This window comes from Paralichthys olivaceus, chromosome 5, assembly GCF_024713975.1.
Source record: "Paralichthys olivaceus isolate ysfri-2021 chromosome 5, ASM2471397v2, whole genome shotgun sequence".
Lineage (NCBI taxonomy): Eukaryota > Metazoa > Chordata > Actinopteri > Pleuronectiformes > Paralichthyidae > Paralichthys > Paralichthys olivaceus.
Window position 1 is genome coordinate 22162689 of NC_091097.1, and position 17923 is coordinate 22180611.

Consider the following 17923-nt stretch of genomic DNA (forward strand, 5'->3'; position numbering starts at 1 on the left):
AGAGGGCGCTGTTGCTGCTGCTTCAGAGGAGACACCTCTTGGAAAGAGCAGGAAAGACTGTTCATCAAAGGAAAAAAGAATATGGAACCCTCACATCATCACTGAAAGGTGAAAGTGAGCATTCATCAGATTTGTTTCTAATCAAAACACTACTTTATTCATGTTTTATTAACATATCATTTTCAAATTGTCTTATTTGGAGAGAGCGATGAAAGAGCAGGGAGTTTACTCTGCATCAGGGAAACAACTGGATATGAAACACTGACAATATTGCTGAAGGTCATTTTTGAAAATTGTAATGATTTTTTTCTTGCAACGATATGACAAAATTGCACCTTGAGATTGATTTTGGAACAATTGACCCTCCCGCCCAACCACACCTCAAGATGCTATGGTTGCAAAGCAACAGAAGAACCATTGATGATGGTGATGATTCACATGTATAAAGGAGGTATTGTGGGTGGAGTTAATCGCTTACGGCCATACCACCCTGAACACGCCCAATCTCGTCCGATCTCGGAAGCTAAGCAGGGTCGGGCCTGGTTAGTACTTGAATGGGAGACCGCCTGGGAATACCAGGTGCTGTAAGCTTTTTAGACTTTTCTTTGCAGAGGGCGCTGTTGCTGCTGCTTCAGAGGAGACACCTCTTGGAAAGAGCAGGAAAGACTGTTCATCAAAGGAAAAAAGAATATGGAACCCTCACATCATCACTGAAAGGTGAAAGTGAGCATTCATCAGATTTGTTTCTAATCAAAACACTACTTTATTCATGTTTTATTAACATATCATTTTCAAATTGTCTTATTTGGAGAGAGCGATGAAAGAGCAGGGAGTTTACTCTGCATCAGGGAAACAACTGGATATGAAACACTGACAATATTGCTGAAGGTCATTTTTGAAAATTTTAATGATTTTTTCTTGCAACGATATGCCAAAATTGCACCTTGAGATTGATTTTGGAACAATTGACCCTCACGCCCACCCACACCTCAAGATGCTATGGTTGCAAAGCAACAGAAGAACCATTGATGATGGTGATGATTCACATGTATAAAGGAGGTATTGTGGGTGGAGTTAATCGCTTACGGCCATACCACCCTGAACATGCCCGATCTCGTCCGATCTCAGAAGCTAAGCAGGGTCCGGCCTGGTTAGTACTTGAATGGGAGACCGCCTGGGAATACCAGGTGCTGTAAGCTTTTTAGACTTTTCTTTGCAGAGGGCGCTGTTGCTGCTGCTTCAGAGGAGACACCTCTTGGAAAGAGCAGGAAAGACTGTTCATCAAAGGAAAAAAGAATATGGAACCCTCACATCATCACTGAAAGGTGAAAGTGAGCATTCATCAGATTTGTTTCTAATCAAAACACTACTTTATTCATGTTTTATTAACATATCATTTTCAAATTGTCTTATTTGGAGAGAGCGATGAGAGAGCAGGGAGTTTACTCTGCATCAGGGAAACAACTGGATATGAAACACTGACAATATTGCTGAAGGTCATTTTTGAAAATTGTAATGATTTTTTTCTTGCAACGATATGACAAAATTGCACCTTGAGATTGATTTTGGAACAATTGGCCCCCCTGCCCACCCGCACCTCAAGATTCTATGGTTGCAAAGCAACAGAAGAACCATTGATGATGGTGATGATTCACATGTATAAAGGAGGTATTGTGGGTGGAGTTAATCGCTTACGGCCATACCACCCTGAACACGCCCGATCTCGTCTGATCTCGGAAACTAAGCACGGTCGGGCCTGGTTAGTACTTGAATGGGAGACCGCCTGGGAATACCAGGTGCTGTAAGCTTTTTAGACTTTTCTTTGCAGAGGGCGCTGTTGCTGCTGCTTCAGAGGAGACACCTCTTGGAAAGAGCAGGAAAGACTGTTCATCAAAGGAAAAAAGAATATGGAACCCTCACATCATCACTGAAAGGTGAAAGTGAGCATTCATCAGATTTGTTTCTAATCAAAACACTACTTTATTCATGTTTTATTAACATATCAATTTCAAATTGTCTTATTTGGAGAGAGCGATGAAAGAGCAGGGAGTTTACTTTGCATCAGGGAAACAACTGGATATGAAACACTGACAATATTGCTGAAGGTCATTTTTGAAAATTGTAATGATTTTTTTCTTGCAACGATATGACAAAATTGCACCTTGAGATTGATTTTGGAACAATTGACCCTCACGCCCACCCACACCTCAAGATGCTATGGTTGCAAAGCAACAGAAGAACCATTGATGATGGTGATGATTCACATGTATAAAGGAGGTATTGTGGGTGGAGTTAATCGCTTACGGCCATACCACCCTGAACACGCCCAATCTCGTCCGATCTCGGAAGCTAAGCAGGGTCGGGCCTGGTTAGTACTTGAATGGGAGACCGCCTGGGAATACCAGGTGCTGTAAGCTTTTTAGACTTTTCTTTGCAGAGGGCGCTGTTGCTGCTGCTTCAGAGGAGACACCTCTTGGAAAGAGCAGGAAAGACTGTTCATCAAAGGAAAAAAGAATATGGAACCCTCACATCATCACTGAAAGGTGAAAGTGAGCATTCATCAGATTTGTTTCTAATCAAAACACTACTTTATTCATGTTTTATTAACATATCATTTTCAAATTGTCTTATTTGGAGAGAGCGATGAAAGAGCAGGGAGTTTACTCTGCATCAGGGAAACAACTGGATATGAAACACTGACAATATTGCTGAAGGTCATTTTTGAAAATTGTAATGATTTTTTTCTTGCAACGATATGACAAAATTGCACCTTGAGATTGATTTTGGAACAATTGACCCTCCCGCCCACCCACAACTCAAGATGCTATGGTTGCAAAGCAACAGAAGAACCATTGATGATGGTGATGATTCACATGTATAAAGGAGGTATTGTGGGTGGAGTTAATCGCTTACGGCCATACCACCCTGAACACGCCCAATCTCGTCCGATCTCGGAAGCTAAGCAGGGTCGGGCCTGGTTAGTACTTGAATGGGAGACCGCCTGGGAATACCAGGTGCTGTAAGCTTTTTAGACTTTTCTTTGCAGAGGGCGCTGTTGCTGCTGCTTCAGAGGAGACACCTCTTGGAAAGAGCAGGAAAGACTGTTCATCAAAGGAAAAAAGAATATGGAACCCTCACATCATCACTGAAAGGTGAAAGTGAGCATTCATCAGATTTGTTTCTAATCAAAACACTACTTTATTCATGTTTTATTAACATATCAATTTCAAATTGTCTTATTTGGAGAGAGCGATGAAAGAGCAGGGAGTTTACTCTGCATCAGGGAAACAACTGGATATGAAACACTGACAATATTGCTGAAGGTCATTTTTGAAAATTGTAATGATTTTTTTCTTGCAACGATATGACAATATTGCACCTTGAGATTGATTTTGGAACAATTGACCCTCCCGCCCACCCACACCTCAAGATTCTATGGTTGCAAAGCAACAGAAGAACCATTGATGATGGTGATGATTCACATGTATAAAGGAGGTATTGTGGGTGGAGTTAATCGCTTACGGCCATACCACCCTGAACACGCCCAATCTCGTCCGATCTCGGAAGCTAAGCAGGGTCGGGCCTGGTTAGTACTTGAATGGGAGACCGCCTGGGAATACCAGGTGCTGTAAGCTTTTTAGACTTTTCTTTGCAGAGGGCGCTGTTGCTGCTGCTTCAGAGGAGACACCTCTTGGAAAGAGCAGGAAAGACTGTTCATCAAAGGAAAAAAGAATATGGAACCCTCACATCATCACTGAAAGGTGAAAGTGAGCATTCATCAGATTTGTTTCTAATCAAAACACTACTTTATTCATGTTTTATTAACATATCATTTTCAAATTGTCTTATTTGGAGAGAGCGATGAAAGAGCAGGGAGTTTACTCTGCATCAGGGAAACAACTGGATATGAAACACTGACAATATTGCTGAAGGTCATTTTTGAAAATTGTAATGATTTTTTTCTTGCAACGATATGACAAAATTGCACCTTGAGATTGATTTTGGAACAATTGACCCTCCCGCCCACCCACAACTCAAGATGCTATGGTTGCAAAGCAACAGAAGAACCATTGATGATGGTGATGATTCACATGTATAAAGGAGGTATTGTGGGTGGAGTTAATCGCTTACGGCCATACCACCCTGAACACGCCCAATCTCGTCCGATCTCGGAAGCTAAGCAGGGTCGGGCCTGGTTAGTACTTGAATGGGAGACCGCCTGGGAATACCAGGTGCTGTAAGCTTTTTAGACTTTTCTTTGCAGAGGGCGCTGTTGCTGCTGCTTCAGAGGAGACACCTCTTGGAAAGAGCAGGAAAGACTGTTCATCAAAGGAAAAAAGAATATGGAACCCTCACATCATCACTGAAAGGTGAAAGTGAGCATTCATCAGATTTGTTTCTAATCAAAACACTACTTTATTCATGTTTTATTAACATATCAATTTCAAATTGTCTTATTTGGAGAGAGCGATGAAAGAGCAGGGAGTTTACTCTGCATCAGGGAAACAACTGGATATGAAACACTGACAATATTGCTGAAGGTCATTTTTGAAAATTGTAATGATTTTTTTCTTGCAACGATATGACAATATTGCACCTTGAGATTGATTTTGGAACAATTGACCCTCCCGCCCACCCACACCTCAAGATTCTATGGTTGCAAAGCAACAGAAGAACCATTGATGATGGTGATGATTCACATGTATAAAGGAGGTATTGTGGGTGGAGTTAATCGCTTACGGCCATACCACCCTGAACACGCCCAATCTCGTCCGATCTCGGAAGCTAAGCAGGGTCGGGCCTGGTTAGTACTTGAATGGGAGACCGCCTGGGAATACCAGGTGCTGTAAGCTTTTTAGACTTTTCTTTGCAGAGGGCGCTGTTGCTGCTGCTTCAGAGGAGACACCTCTTGGAAAGAGCAGGAAAGACTGTTCATCAAAGGAAAAAAGAATATGGAACCCTCACATCATCACTGAAAGGTGAAAGTGAGCATTCATCAGATTTGTTTCTAATCAAAACACTACTTTATTCATGTTTTATTAACATATCATTTTCAAATTGTCTTATTTGGAGAGAGCGATGAAAGAGCAGGGAGTTTACTCTGCATCAGGGAAACAACTGGATATGAAACACTGACAATATTGCTGAAGGTCATTTTTGAAAATTGTAATGATTTTTTTCTTGCAACGATATGCCAAAATTGCACCTTGAGATTGATTTTGGAACAATTGACCCTCACGCCCACCCACACCTCAAGATGCTATGGTTGCAAAGCAACAGAAGAACCATTGATGATGGTGATGATTCACATGTATAAAGGAGGTATTGTGGGTGGAGTTAATCGCTTACGGCCATACCACCCTGAACACGCCCGATCTCATCCGATCTCGGAAGCTAAGCAGGGTCGGGCCTGGTTAGTACTTGAATGGGAGACCGCCTGGGAATACCAGGTGCTGTAAGCTTTTTAGACTTTTCTTTGCAGAGGGCGCTGTTGCTGCTGCTTCAGAGGAGACACCTCTTGGAAAGAGCAGGAAAGACTGTTCATCAAAGGAAAAAAGAATATGGAACCCTCACATCATCACTGAAAGGTGAAAGTGAGCATTCATCAGATTTGTTTCTAATCAAAACACTACTTTATTCATGTTTTATTAACATATCAATTTCAAATTGTCTTATTTGGAGAGAGCGATGAAAGAGCAGGGAGTTTACTCTGCATCAGGGAAACAACTGGATATGAAACACTGACAATATTGCTGAAGGTCATTTTTGAAAATTGTAATGATTTTTTTCTTGCAACGATATGACAATATTGCACCTTGAGATTGATTTTGGAACAATTGACCCTCCCGCCCACCCACACCTCAAGATTCTATGGTTGCAAAGCAACAGAAGAACCATTGATGATGGTGATGATTCACATGTATAAAGGAGGTATTGTGGGTGGAGTTAATCGCTTACGGCCATACCACCCTGAACACGCCCAATCTCGTCCGATCTCGGAAGCTAAGCAGGGTCGGGCCTGGTTAGTACTTGAATGGGAGACCGCCTGGGAATACCAGGTGCTGTAAGCTTTTTAGACTTTTCTTTGCAGAGGGCGCTGTTGCTGCTGCCTCAGAGGAGACACCTCTTGGAAAGAGCAGGAAAGACTGTTCATCAAAGGAAAAAAGAATATGGAACCCTCACATCATCACTGAAAGGTGAAAGTGAGCATTCATCAGATTTGTTTCTAATCAAAACACTACTTTATTCATGTTTTATTAACATATCATTTTCAAATTGTCTTATTTGGAGAGAGCGATGAAAGAGCAGGGAGTTTACTCTGCATCAGGGAAACAACTGGATATGAAACACTGACAATATTGCTGAAGGTCATTTTTGAAAATTGTAATGATTTTTTTCTTGCAACGATATGCCAAAATTGCACCTTGAGATTGATTTTGGAACAATTGACCCTCACGCCCACCCACACCTCAAGATGCTATGGTTGCAAAGCAACAGAAGAACCATTGATGATGGTGATGATTCACATGTATAAAGGAGGTATTGTGGGTGGAGTTAATCGCTTACGGCCATACCACCCTGAACACGCCCGATCTCATCCGATCTCGGAAGCTAAGCAGGGTCGGGCCTGGTTAGTACTTGAATGGGAGACCGCCTGGGAATACCAGGTGCTGTAAGCTTTTTAGACTTTTCTTTGCAGAGGGCGCTGTTGCTGCTGCTTCAGAGGAGACACCTCTTGGAAAGAGCAGGAAAGACTGTTCATCAAAGGAAAAAATAATATGGAACCCTCACATCATCACTGAAAGGTGAAAGTGAGCATTCATCAGATTTGTTTCTAATCAAAACACTACTTTATTCATGTTTTATTAACATATCATTTTCAAATTGTCTTATTTGGAGAGAGCGATGAAAGAGCAGGGAGTTTACTCTGCATCAGGGAAACAACTGGATATGAAACACTGACAATATTGCTGAAGGTCATTTTTGAAAATTGTAATGATTTTTTTCTTGCAACGATATGACAAAATTGCACCTTGAGATTGATTTTGGAACAATTGACCCTCACGCCCACCCACACCTCAAGATGCTATGGTTGCAAAGCAACAGAAGAACCATTGATGATGGTGATGATTCACATGTATAAAGGAGGTATTGTGGGTGGAGTTAATCGCTTACGGCCATACCACCCTGAACACGCCCAATCTCGTCCGATCTCGGAAGCTAAGCAGGGTCGGGCCTGGTTAGTACTTGAATGGGAGACCGCCTGGGAATACCAGGTGCTGTAAGCTTTTTAGACTTTTCTTTGCAGAGGGCGCTGTTGCTGCTGCTTCAGAGGAGACACCTCTTGGAAAGAGCAGGAAAGACTGTTCATCAAAGGAAAAAAGAATATGGAACCCTCACATCATCACTGAAAGGTGAAAGTGAGCATTCATCAGATTTGTTTCTAATCAAAACACTACTTTATTCATGTTTTATTAACATATCATTTTCAAATTGTCTTATTTGGAGAGAGCGATGAAAGAGCAGGGAGTTTACTCTGCATCAGGGAAACAACTGGATATGAAACACTGACAATATTGCTGAAGGTCATTTTTGAAAATTGTAATGATTTTTTTCTTGCAACGATATGACAAAATTGCACCTTGAGATTGATTTTGGAACAATTGACCCTCCCGCCCAACCACACCTCAAGATGCTATGGTTGCAAAGCAACAGAAGAACCATTGATGATGGTGATGATTCACATGTATAAAGGAGGTATTGTGGGTGGAGTTAATCGCTTACGGCCATACCACCCTGAACACGCCCAATCTCGTCCGATCTCGGAAGCTAAGCAGGGTCGGGCCTGGTTAGTACTTGAATGGGAGACCGCCTGGGAATACCAGGTGCTGTAAGCTTTTTAGACTTTTCTTTGCAGAGGGCGCTGTTGCTGCTGCTTCAGAGGAGACACCTCTTGGAAAGAGCAGGAAAGACTGTTCATCAAAGGAAAAAAGAATATGGAACCCTCACATCATCACTGAAAGGTGAAAGTGAGCATTCATCAGATTTGTTTCTAATCAAAACACTACTTTATTCATGTTTTATTAACATATCATTTTCAAATTGTCTTATTTGGAGAGAGCGATGAAAGAGCAGGGAGTTTACTCTGCATCAGGGAAACAACTGGATATGAAACACTGACAATATTGCTGAAGGTCATTTTTGAAAATTGTAATGATTTTTTTCTTGCAACGATATGACAAAATTGCACCTTGAGATTGATTTTGGAACAATTGACCCTCACGCCCACCCACACCTCAAGATGCTATGGTTGCAAAGCAACAGAAGAACCATTGATGATGGTGATGATTCACATGTATAAAGGAGGTATTGTGGGTGGAGTTAATCGCTTACGGCCATACCACCCTGAACACGCCCGATCTCGTCTGATCTCGGAAACTAAGCACGGTCGGGCCTGGTTAGTACTTGAATGGGAGACCGCCTGGGAATACCAGGTGCTGTAAGCTTTTTAGACTTTTCTTTGCAGAGGGCGCTGTTGCTGCTGCTTCAGAGGAGACACCTCTTGGAAAGAGCAGGAAACACTGTTCATCAAAGGAAAAAAGAATATGGAACCCTCACATCATCACTGAAAGGTGAAAGTGAGCATTCATCAGATTTGTTTCTAATCAAAACACTACTTTATTCATGTTTTATTAACATATCATTTTCAAATTGTCTTATTTGGAGAGAGCGATGAAAGAGCAGGGAGTTTACTCTGCATCAGGGAAACAACTGGATATGAAACACTGACAATATTGCTGAAGGTCATTTTTGAAAATTGTAATGATTTTTTTCTTGCAACGATATGCCAAAATTGCACCTTGAGATTGATTTTGGAACAATTGACCCTCACGCCCACCCACACCTCAAGATGCTATGGTTGCAAAGCAACAGAAGAACCATTGATGATGGTGATGATTCACATGTATAAAGGAGGTATTGTGGGTGGAGTTAATCGCTTACGGCCATACCACCCTGAACACGCCCGATCTCATCCGATCTCGGAAGCTAAGCAGGGTCGGGCCTGGTTAGTACTTGAATGGGAGACCGCCTGGGAATACCAGGTGCTGTAAGCTTTTTAGACTTTTCTTTGCAGAGGGCGCTGTTGCTGCTGCTTCAGAGGAGACACCTCTTGGAAAGAGCAGGAAAGACTGTTCATCAAAGGAAAAAATAATATGGAACCCTCACATCATCACTGAAAGGTGAAAGTGAGCATTCATCAGATTTGTTTCTAATCAAAACACTACTTTATTCATGTTTTATTAACATATCATTTTCAAATTGTCTTATTTGGAGAGAGCGATGAAAGAGCAGGGAGTTTACTCTGCATCAGGGAAACAACTGGATATGAAACACTGACAATATTGCTGAAGGTCATTTTTGAAAATTGTAATGATTTTTTTCTTGCAACGATATGACAAAATTGCACCTTGAGATTGATTTTGGAACAATTGACCCTCACGCCCACCCACACCTCAAGATGCTATGGTTGCAAAGCAACAGAAGAACCATTGATGATGGTGATGATTCACATGTATAAAGGAGGTATTGTGGGTGGAGTTAATCGCTTACGGCCATACCACCCTGAACACGCCCAATCTCGTCCGATCTCGGAAGCTAAGCAGGGTCGGGCCTGGTTAGTACTTGAATGGGAGACCGCCTGGGAATACCAGGTGCTGTAAGCTTTTTAGACTTTTCTTTGCAGAGGGCGCTGTTGCTGCTGCTTCAGAGGAGACACCTCTTGGAAAGAGCAGGAAAGACTGTTCATCAAAGGAAAAAAGAATATGGAACCCTCACATCATCACTGAAAGGTGAAAGTGAGCATTCATCAGATTTGTTTCTAATCAAAACACTACTTTATTCATGTTTTATTAACATATCATTTTCAAATTGTCTTATTTGGAGAGAGCGATGAAAGAGCAGGGAGTTTACTCTGCATCAGGGAAACAACTGGATATGAAACACTGACAATATTGCTGAAGGTCATTTTTGAAAATTGTAATGATTTTTTTCTTGCAACGATATGACAAAATTGCACCTTGAGATTGATTTTGGAACAATTGACCCTCACGCCCACCCACACCTCAAGATGCTATGGTTGCAAAGCAACAGAAGAACCATTGATGATGGTGATGATTCACATGTATAAAGGAGGTATTGTGGGTGGAGTTAATCGCTTACGGCCATACCACCCTGAACACGCCCAATCTCGTCCGATCTCGGAAGCTAAGCAGGGTCGGGCCTGGTTAGTACTTGAATGGGAGACCGCCTGGGAATACCAGGTGCTGTAAGCTTTTTAGACTTTTCTTTGCAGAGGGCGCTGTTGCTGCTGCTTCAGAGGAGACACCTCTTGGAAAGAGCAGGAAAGACTGTTCATCAAAGGAAAAAAGAATATGGAACCCTCACATCATCACTGAAAGGTGAAAGTGAGCATTCATCAGATTTGTTTCTAATCAAAACACTACTTTATTCATGTTTTATTAACATATCATTTTCAAATTGTCTTATTTGGAGAGAGCGATGAAAGAGCAGGGAGTTTACTCTGCATCAGGGAAACAACTGGATATGAAACACTGACAATATTGCTGAAGGTCATTTTTGAAAATTGTAATGATTTTTTTCTTGCAACGATATGACAAAATTGCACCTTGAGATTGATTTTGGAACAATTGACCCTCACGCCCACCCACACCTCAAGATGCTATGGTTGCAAAGCAACAGAAGAACCATTGATGATGGTGATGATTCACATGTATAAAGGAGGTATTGTGGGTGGAGTTAATCGCTTACGGCCATACCACCCTGAACACGCCCAATCTCGTCCGATCTCGGAAGCTAAGCAGGGTCGGGCCTGGTTAGTACTTGAATGGGAGACCGCCTGGGAATACCAGGTGCTGTAAGCTTTTTAGACTTTTCTTTGCAGAGGGCGCTGTTGCTGCTGCTTCAGAGGAGACACCTCTTGGAAAGAGCAGGAAAGACTGTTCATCAAAGGAAAAAAGAATATGGAACCCTCACATCATCACTGAAAGGTGAAAGTGAGCATTCATCAGATTTGTTTCTAATCAAAACACTACTTTATTCATGTTTTATTAACATATCATTTTCAAATTGTCTTATTTGGAGAGAGCGATGAAAGAGCAGGGAGTTTACTCTGCATCAGGGAAACAACTGGATATGAAACACTGACAATATTGCTGAAGGTCATTTTTGAAAATTGTAATGATTTTTTTCTTGCAACGATATGACAAAATTGCACCTTGAGATTGATTTTGGAACAATTGACCCTCACGCCCACCCACACCTCAAGATGCTATGGTTGCAAAGCAACAGAAGAACCATTGATGATGGTGATGATTCACATGTATAAAGGAGGTATTGTGGGTGGAGTTAATCGCTTACGGCCATACCACCCTGAACACGCCCAATCTCGTCCGATCTCGGAAGCTAAGCAGGGTCGGGCCTGGTTAGTACTTGAATGGGAGACCGCCTGGGAATACCAGGTGCTGTAAGCTTTTTAGACTTTTCTTTGCAGAGGGCGCTGTTGCTGCTGCTTCAGAGGAGACACCTCTTGGAAAGAGCAGGAAAGACTGTTCATCAAAGGAAAAAAGAATATGGAACCCTCACATCATCACTGAAAGGTGAAAGTGAGCATTCATCAGATTTGTTTCTAATCAAAACACTACTTTATTCATGTTTTATTAACATATCATTTTCAAATTGTCTTATTTGGAGAGAGCGATGAAAGAGCAGGGAGTTTACTCTGCATCAGGGAAACAACTGGATATGAAACACTGACAATATTGCTGAAGGTCATTTTTGAAAATTGTAATGATTTTTTTCTTGCAACGATATGACAAAATTGCACCTTGAGATTGATTTTGGAACAATTGACCCTCACGCCCACCCACACCTCAAGATGCTATGGTTGCAAAGCAACAGAAGAACCATTGATGATGGTGATGATTCACATGTATAAAGGAGGTATTGTGGGTGGAGTTAATCGCTTACGGCCATACCACCCTGAACACGCCCAATCTCGTCCGATCTCGGAAGCTAAGCAGGGTCGGGCCTGGTTAGTACTTGAATGGGAGACCGCCTGGGAATACCAGGTGCTGTAAGCTTTTTAGACTTTTCTTTGCAGAGGGCGCTGTTGCTGCTGCTTCAGAGGAGACACCTCTTGGAAAGAGCAGGAAAGACTGTTCATCAAAGGAAAAAAGAATATGGAACCCTCACATCATCACTGAAAGGTGAAAGTGAGCATTCATCAGATTTGTTTCTAATCAAAACACTACTTTATTCATGTTTTATTAACATATCATTTTCAAATTGTCTTATTTGGAGAGAGCGATGAAAGAGCAGGGAGTTTACTCTGCATCAGGGAAACAACTGGATATGAAACACTGACAATATTGCTGAAGGTCATTTTTGAAAATTGTAATGATTTTTTTCTTGCAACGATATGACAAAATTGCACCTTGAGATTGATTTTGGAACAATTGACCCTCCCGCCCACCCACACCTCAAGATGCTATGGTTGCAAAGCAACAGAAGAACCATTGATGATGGTGATGATTCACATGTATAAAGGAGGTATTGTGGGTGGAGTTAATCGCTTACGGCCATACCACCCTGAACACGCCCAATCTCGTCCGATCTCGGAAGCTAAGCAGGGTCGGGCCTGGTTAGTACTTGAATGGGAGACCGCCTGGGAATACCAGGTGCTGTAAGCTTTTTAGACTTTTCTTTGCAGAGGGCGCTGTTGCTGCTGCTTCAGAGGAGACACCTCTTGGAAAGAGCAGGAAAGACTGTTCATCAAAGGAAAAAAGAATATGGAACCCTCACATCATCACTGAAAGGTGAAAGTGAGCATTCATCAGATTTGTTTCTAATCAAAACACTACTTTATTCATGTTTTATTAACATATCATTTTCAAATTGTCTTATTTGGAGAGAGCGATGAAAGAGCAGGGAGTTTACTCTGCATCAGGGAAACAACTGGATATGAAACACTGACAATATTGCTGAAGGTCATTTTTGAAAATTTTAATGATTTTTTTCTTGCAACGATATGACAAAATTGCACCTTGAGATTGATTTTGGAACAATTGACCCTCCCGCCCACCCACACCTCAAGATGCTATGGTTGCAAAGCAACAGAAGAACCATTGATGATGGTGATGATTCACATGTATAAAGGAGGTATTGTGGGTGGAGTTAATCGCTTACGGCCATACCACCCTGAACACGCCCAATCTCGTCCGATCTCGGAAGCTAAGCAGGGTCGGGCCTGGTTAGTACTTGAATGGGAGACCGCCTGGGAATACCAGGTGCTGTAAGCTTTTTAGACTTTTCTTTGCAGAGGGCGCTGTTGCTGCTGCTTCAGAGGAGACACCTCTTGGAAAGAGCAGGAAAGACTGTTCATCAAAGGAAAAAAGAATATGGAACCCTCACATCATCACTGAAAGGTGAAAGTGAGCATTCATCAGATTTGTTTCTAATCAAAACACTACTTTATTCATGTTTTATTAACATATCATTTTCAAATTGTCTTATTTGGAGAGAGCGATGAAAGAGCAGGGAGTTTACTCTGCATCAGGGAAACAACTGGATATGAAACACTGACAATATTGCTGAAGGTCATTTTTGAAAATTTTAATGATTTTTTTCTTGCAACGATATGACAAAATTGCACCTTGAGATTGATTTTGGAACAATTGACCCTCACGCCCACCCACACCTCAAGATGCTATGGTTGCAAAGCAACAGAAGAACCATTGATGATGGTGATGATTCACATGTATAAAGGAGGTATTGTGGGTGGAGTTAATCGCTTACGGCCATACCACCCTGAACATGCCCGATCTCGTCCGATCTCAGAAGCTAAGCAGGGTCCGGCCTGGTTAGTACTTGAATGGGAGACCGCCTGGGAATACCAGGTGCTGTAAGCTTTTTAGACTTTTCTTTGCAGAGGGCGCTGTTGCTGCTGCTTCAGAGGAGACACCTCTTGGAAAGAGCAGGAAAGACTGTTCATCAAAGGAAAAAAGAATATGGAACCCTCACATCATCACTGAAAGGTGAAAGTGAGCATTCATCAGATTTGTTTCTAATCAAAACACTACTTTATTCATGTTTTATTAACATATCATTTTCAAATTGTCTTATTTGGAGAGAGCGATGAGAGAGCAGGGAGTTTACTCTGCATCAGGGAAACAACTGGATATGAAACACTGACAATATTGCTGAAGGTCATTTTTGAAAATTGTAATGATTTTTTTCTTGCAACGATATGACAAAATTGCACCTTGAGATTGATTTTGGAACAATTGACCCCCCTGCCCACCCGCACCTCAAGATTCTATGGTTGCAAAGCAACAGAAGAACCATTGATGATGGTGATGATTCACATGTATAAAGGAGGTATTGTGGGTGGAGTTAATCGCTTACGGCCATACCACCCTGAACACGCCCGATCTCGTCTGATCTCGGAAACTAAGCACGGTCGGGCCTGGTTAGTACTTGAATGGGAGACCGCCTGGGAATACCAGGTGCTGTAAGCTTTTTAGACTTTTCTTTGCAGAGGGCGCTGTTGCTGCTGCTTCAGAGGAGACACCTCTTGGAAAGAGCAGGAAAGACTGTTCATCAAAGGAAAAAAGAATATGGAACCCTCACATCATCACTGAAAGGTGAAAGTGAGCATTCATCAGATTTGTTTCTAATCAAAACACTACTTTATTCATGTTTTATTAACATATCAATTTCAAATTGTCTTATTTGGAGAGAGCGATGAAAGAGCAGGGAGTTTACTTTGCATCAGGGAAACAACTGGATATGAAACACTGACAATATTGCTGAAGGTCATTTTTGAAAATTGTAATGATTTTTTTCTTGCAACGATATGACAAAATTGCACCTTGAGATTGATTTTAGAACAATTGACCCTCACGCCCACCCACACCTCAAGATGCTATGGTTGCAAAGCAACAGAAGAACCATTGATGATGGTGATGATTCACATGTATAAAGGAGGTATTGTGGGTGGAGTTAATCGCTTACGGCCAAACCAGCCCGAACGCCCTTGAACGCACCACGGAGTGACGTCAGCTTGACGCGGAAGTAGAGCACCACGGATGACCTACTCAGTACTTTTTTTCCAACTTCTTCACGATCTATCTCTCTATTTTTCTATTTTTCTACTTTTCTTTTTCCTTTTTCCTTTTTTCTATGTGTGTATGCAGCTATCCAACCGGACGTTAGCGTTGTGATAGCTGACATTGATATATCTCCCCGTAACAGCGACGCGCTGTACGGGGGCTTCTGTGTCGGTCCCATGGAGGGAGCGGTGGAGGAGAACACGGAGCGGATGAGTAGCGCGGCTACCCCCGCTGTTGTGCTGAGCCAGAGCGGCGAAAGCACAGAGAGAGAGGTAAGGAAGTTGACCGTGAGTGTGGAAATGGAGGGAGAAAATGAGATCAGCGCAATGGAGCTCATGAGATGCGTGCGTGAGCTATGTGGAGGGCTGGTGGCGTGCAGATTTATTGGCAGGAATAAGTATGAGATGTCCATGAGCCATCCGAGAGGAAAAGACAGGCTCATGGAGGGATTTAAGATGGGGGACACCAGGATACACGCCAGGGAACTCACAAACGATGAGCTGGTAGTGTCATTTCTAAATCTCCCCTTTTATATAGGAGATGAAAAAATCCTGGAAAAATTGAAGGGGTGGGGAGTCTCGGCTGCATCACCAATAAAGAGGAGGATGTGGCCGGGAACCAATGTGGCAGATGGAACTAGGTTCATGAAAGTGAGATTCAATAACCAAGTGCAGTCATTGCCATATTCAACTAAATTTGAAACAGCACTGGGGAGCGAATATTTTAGAGTCATTCATGACAAACAGGTCAGGGTGTGCAGGATGTGCATCCAACCCGGGCACATAATGAGGGAGTGCCCTGAGTTCCAGTGCCATAGATGTGGAATTCAGGGACACTTTGCTAGGGAGTGCAGCCAAGGGAAGAAAAGATGTGAGATGTGTAAAAACCTAAATCAGAACTGCAGCTGCAAGGAAAGTGAGGCGGAAGGAGAAAAAAGTGAGGTGGATGAGAGCGGAGATGGGAGCGAGAGTGAAAACAGCGAGGACAGAGACACGGAGGACATGGAGAGTGTGGACGAGGGAGTTGAGGAGGGACCGGTGAGCACGAGCGGAGCAGGAGAGGTGCAGAAGGACGACGGGAGAGAGGAAAATAATGGAGCGACGGAGGAGGCGGTGAAGGTGGACGCCGACAAGGAGAGAGGAGAGAGGGAGCCGGCGGAGAGGAAGGTGACGAGGAAAGGAAAGAGAGACGGAGCGGACAAGGCAGAACTGGAGACCGAGGAGAAAAGGCAAGGAAAGGATGCAGAGGTGGACGCAGGCAGGAGGAGAGGAGAGAAGATGCGGGCGGCGACGGCAGAGGAGAAGGACAAAACGGAAGGAAAGGAAGACGGAGCGGACAAGGCAGGCATGGAGACGGAGGAGAAGGAGGAGAAAAGGCGAGGAAAAGACAAGACGGGGGAGAGGAGGAAAGTGACGGACGGAGCGACTCCCACAGAGGCCGGTGAGGAGTCACACGCGTCACAAACGGTAGATTCCGAAACTGATATGGAACTGTCTGAGAAAATAACGCAAATTAGGAAGCGACAGAATACAGAGAGGCACAATAGGATGAATAAGAAAAGCAAAAATAAGAACAAAAAATGAAACTAAGCATCCTAATAATAATAATGATTGAAATAATATCAATTAATGCAAGAGGGCTAAGAAATAAAAGTAAGAGAGAACAGATGTATGGATTGGGGAAAAGTGACATAATATGTATCCAGGAGACACACTGGGATGAAAGGAGTATGAGAGAAGTGGAGAAGGAATGGATGGGAGATGTGTATGCAAGCAATGGTTATGGGGAAGCAGGGGGGGTAGCGATTTTAATAAAAAGAGGAGTGATAGAGGATGTGAGCAAGTGTGACGATGGGGAAGATGGCAGGATGATAGGGATAAAATTTAAATATAGGAATGAAAACATAAAACTGATAAATGTGCATGCACCAAATGAGGAGAAAGAGAGAAAGAGGATGTTTGAAAAAATGGGAACAATGTGTGATGGCAACTGTATGATAGTAGGAGACTTTAATGTGTGGTGTGGGAAATTGGATGTGGCGGAGAACATGTGTTTTAAGAATGATACATCCAGAGGAATGTTAGAAAAGATTAAAAGTGTGAAAGGACTGAGTGATGTATGGAGAGAAAGAAATCCTGAGGGGAGAGAGTACTCACGAATGCAAGTGGTGAAGGGAAAATTAAAACAGAGTAGGATAGATTTAGTATTGAGCACAAAGGGCATAGCAGAAAGGATAAGTGGTATAGATTACAAAATCACAACTATTAGTGATCACAAGGTGCTAAAATTTACAATAGGAAGGGAAACAGAGAGAAGAGGAGGGGGACTGTGGTGCATGAATGGGGAGTTGCTGAGAGATGAAAAATATAAAAAAGAAGTGAGAGAATACATAAGGTGGGAGAAGGATGACAGGATGTATGAGGAAGATATAGGGAGGTGGTGGGAAGGGGTAAAAGAGGGAGTACGGACCATGAGCATAAAACACAGTAGGAAGAGGGGGAAAACACAGAGAGAGAAGGAAAAAAAGTTAAAAGAGGAGTTGAGAGAAGAGGAAAAGAAAGCTGAGGGGGATGGCAAGTATGATTTGGGGGAATATATAAAGAAGAAAGATGAACTGAAAGAGATAGAACAGGGAAAGTGCAAGGGAGCAATAATTAGAAGTAAGGCAAGAGATGTAGTAGAGGGGGAAAAATGTACAAGTTATTTCTTAGGGCTAGAGAAGGTAAGGCAAA

The 17923-nt window shown here is 42.5% G+C and overlaps 24 non-coding genes across 24 annotated transcripts; all 24 read left to right on the top strand.

The window, feature by feature from the left end:
• Positions 1-472: 472 nt before the first annotated feature.
• Positions 473-591, top strand: LOC138408887 (5S ribosomal RNA). The gene has a single exon (XR_011242208.1). It is a non-coding gene; the product is annotated as a 5S ribosomal RNA (ribosomal RNA).
• A 489-nt stretch (positions 592-1080) lies between these two features.
• Positions 1081-1199, top strand: LOC138409340 (5S ribosomal RNA). The gene has a single exon (XR_011242660.1). It is a non-coding gene; the product is annotated as a 5S ribosomal RNA (ribosomal RNA).
• A 490-nt stretch (positions 1200-1689) lies between these two features.
• On the top strand, positions 1690-1808 carry LOC138409176 (5S ribosomal RNA). The gene has a single exon (XR_011242496.1). It is a non-coding gene; the product is annotated as a 5S ribosomal RNA (ribosomal RNA).
• A 490-nt stretch (positions 1809-2298) lies between these two features.
• LOC138408888 (5S ribosomal RNA) lies at positions 2299-2417 on the top strand. Its single transcript, XR_011242209.1, has one exon. It is a non-coding gene; the product is annotated as a 5S ribosomal RNA (ribosomal RNA).
• Positions 2418-2907: 490 nt separating this feature from the next.
• LOC138408889 (5S ribosomal RNA) lies at positions 2908-3026 on the top strand. Its single transcript, XR_011242210.1, has one exon. It is a non-coding gene; the product is annotated as a 5S ribosomal RNA (ribosomal RNA).
• Positions 3027-3516: 490 nt separating this feature from the next.
• Positions 3517-3635, top strand: LOC138408890 (5S ribosomal RNA). The gene has a single exon (XR_011242211.1). It is a non-coding gene; the product is annotated as a 5S ribosomal RNA (ribosomal RNA).
• A 490-nt stretch (positions 3636-4125) lies between these two features.
• Positions 4126-4244, top strand: LOC138408892 (5S ribosomal RNA). The gene has a single exon (XR_011242213.1). It is a non-coding gene; the product is annotated as a 5S ribosomal RNA (ribosomal RNA).
• Positions 4245-4734: 490 nt separating this feature from the next.
• LOC138408893 (5S ribosomal RNA) lies at positions 4735-4853 on the top strand. The gene has a single exon (XR_011242214.1). It is a non-coding gene; the product is annotated as a 5S ribosomal RNA (ribosomal RNA).
• A 490-nt stretch (positions 4854-5343) lies between these two features.
• On the top strand, positions 5344-5462 carry LOC138409851 (5S ribosomal RNA). Its single transcript, XR_011242760.1, has one exon. It is a non-coding gene; the product is annotated as a 5S ribosomal RNA (ribosomal RNA).
• Positions 5463-5952: 490 nt separating this feature from the next.
• On the top strand, positions 5953-6071 carry LOC138408894 (5S ribosomal RNA). Its single transcript, XR_011242215.1, has one exon. It is a non-coding gene; the product is annotated as a 5S ribosomal RNA (ribosomal RNA).
• Positions 6072-6561: 490 nt separating this feature from the next.
• On the top strand, positions 6562-6680 carry LOC138409862 (5S ribosomal RNA). Its single transcript, XR_011242761.1, has one exon. It is a non-coding gene; the product is annotated as a 5S ribosomal RNA (ribosomal RNA).
• Positions 6681-7170: 490 nt separating this feature from the next.
• Positions 7171-7289, top strand: LOC138408895 (5S ribosomal RNA). Its single transcript, XR_011242216.1, has one exon. It is a non-coding gene; the product is annotated as a 5S ribosomal RNA (ribosomal RNA).
• Positions 7290-7779: 490 nt separating this feature from the next.
• LOC138408896 (5S ribosomal RNA) lies at positions 7780-7898 on the top strand. The gene has a single exon (XR_011242217.1). It is a non-coding gene; the product is annotated as a 5S ribosomal RNA (ribosomal RNA).
• Positions 7899-8388: 490 nt separating this feature from the next.
• LOC138409177 (5S ribosomal RNA) lies at positions 8389-8507 on the top strand. Its single transcript, XR_011242497.1, has one exon. It is a non-coding gene; the product is annotated as a 5S ribosomal RNA (ribosomal RNA).
• Positions 8508-8997: 490 nt separating this feature from the next.
• On the top strand, positions 8998-9116 carry LOC138409873 (5S ribosomal RNA). The gene has a single exon (XR_011242762.1). It is a non-coding gene; the product is annotated as a 5S ribosomal RNA (ribosomal RNA).
• Positions 9117-9606: 490 nt separating this feature from the next.
• Positions 9607-9725, top strand: LOC138408897 (5S ribosomal RNA). Its single transcript, XR_011242218.1, has one exon. It is a non-coding gene; the product is annotated as a 5S ribosomal RNA (ribosomal RNA).
• Positions 9726-10215: 490 nt separating this feature from the next.
• Positions 10216-10334, top strand: LOC138408898 (5S ribosomal RNA). Its single transcript, XR_011242219.1, has one exon. It is a non-coding gene; the product is annotated as a 5S ribosomal RNA (ribosomal RNA).
• A 490-nt stretch (positions 10335-10824) lies between these two features.
• Positions 10825-10943, top strand: LOC138408899 (5S ribosomal RNA). The gene has a single exon (XR_011242220.1). It is a non-coding gene; the product is annotated as a 5S ribosomal RNA (ribosomal RNA).
• Positions 10944-11433: 490 nt separating this feature from the next.
• LOC138408900 (5S ribosomal RNA) lies at positions 11434-11552 on the top strand. The gene has a single exon (XR_011242221.1). It is a non-coding gene; the product is annotated as a 5S ribosomal RNA (ribosomal RNA).
• A 490-nt stretch (positions 11553-12042) lies between these two features.
• Positions 12043-12161, top strand: LOC138408901 (5S ribosomal RNA). Its single transcript, XR_011242222.1, has one exon. It is a non-coding gene; the product is annotated as a 5S ribosomal RNA (ribosomal RNA).
• A 490-nt stretch (positions 12162-12651) lies between these two features.
• On the top strand, positions 12652-12770 carry LOC138408903 (5S ribosomal RNA). Its single transcript, XR_011242224.1, has one exon. It is a non-coding gene; the product is annotated as a 5S ribosomal RNA (ribosomal RNA).
• Positions 12771-13260: 490 nt separating this feature from the next.
• Positions 13261-13379, top strand: LOC138408904 (5S ribosomal RNA). Its single transcript, XR_011242225.1, has one exon. It is a non-coding gene; the product is annotated as a 5S ribosomal RNA (ribosomal RNA).
• Positions 13380-13869: 490 nt separating this feature from the next.
• LOC138409341 (5S ribosomal RNA) lies at positions 13870-13988 on the top strand. Its single transcript, XR_011242661.1, has one exon. It is a non-coding gene; the product is annotated as a 5S ribosomal RNA (ribosomal RNA).
• Positions 13989-14478: 490 nt separating this feature from the next.
• LOC138409178 (5S ribosomal RNA) lies at positions 14479-14597 on the top strand. The gene has a single exon (XR_011242498.1). It is a non-coding gene; the product is annotated as a 5S ribosomal RNA (ribosomal RNA).
• Positions 14598-17923: the final 3326 nt, after the last annotated feature.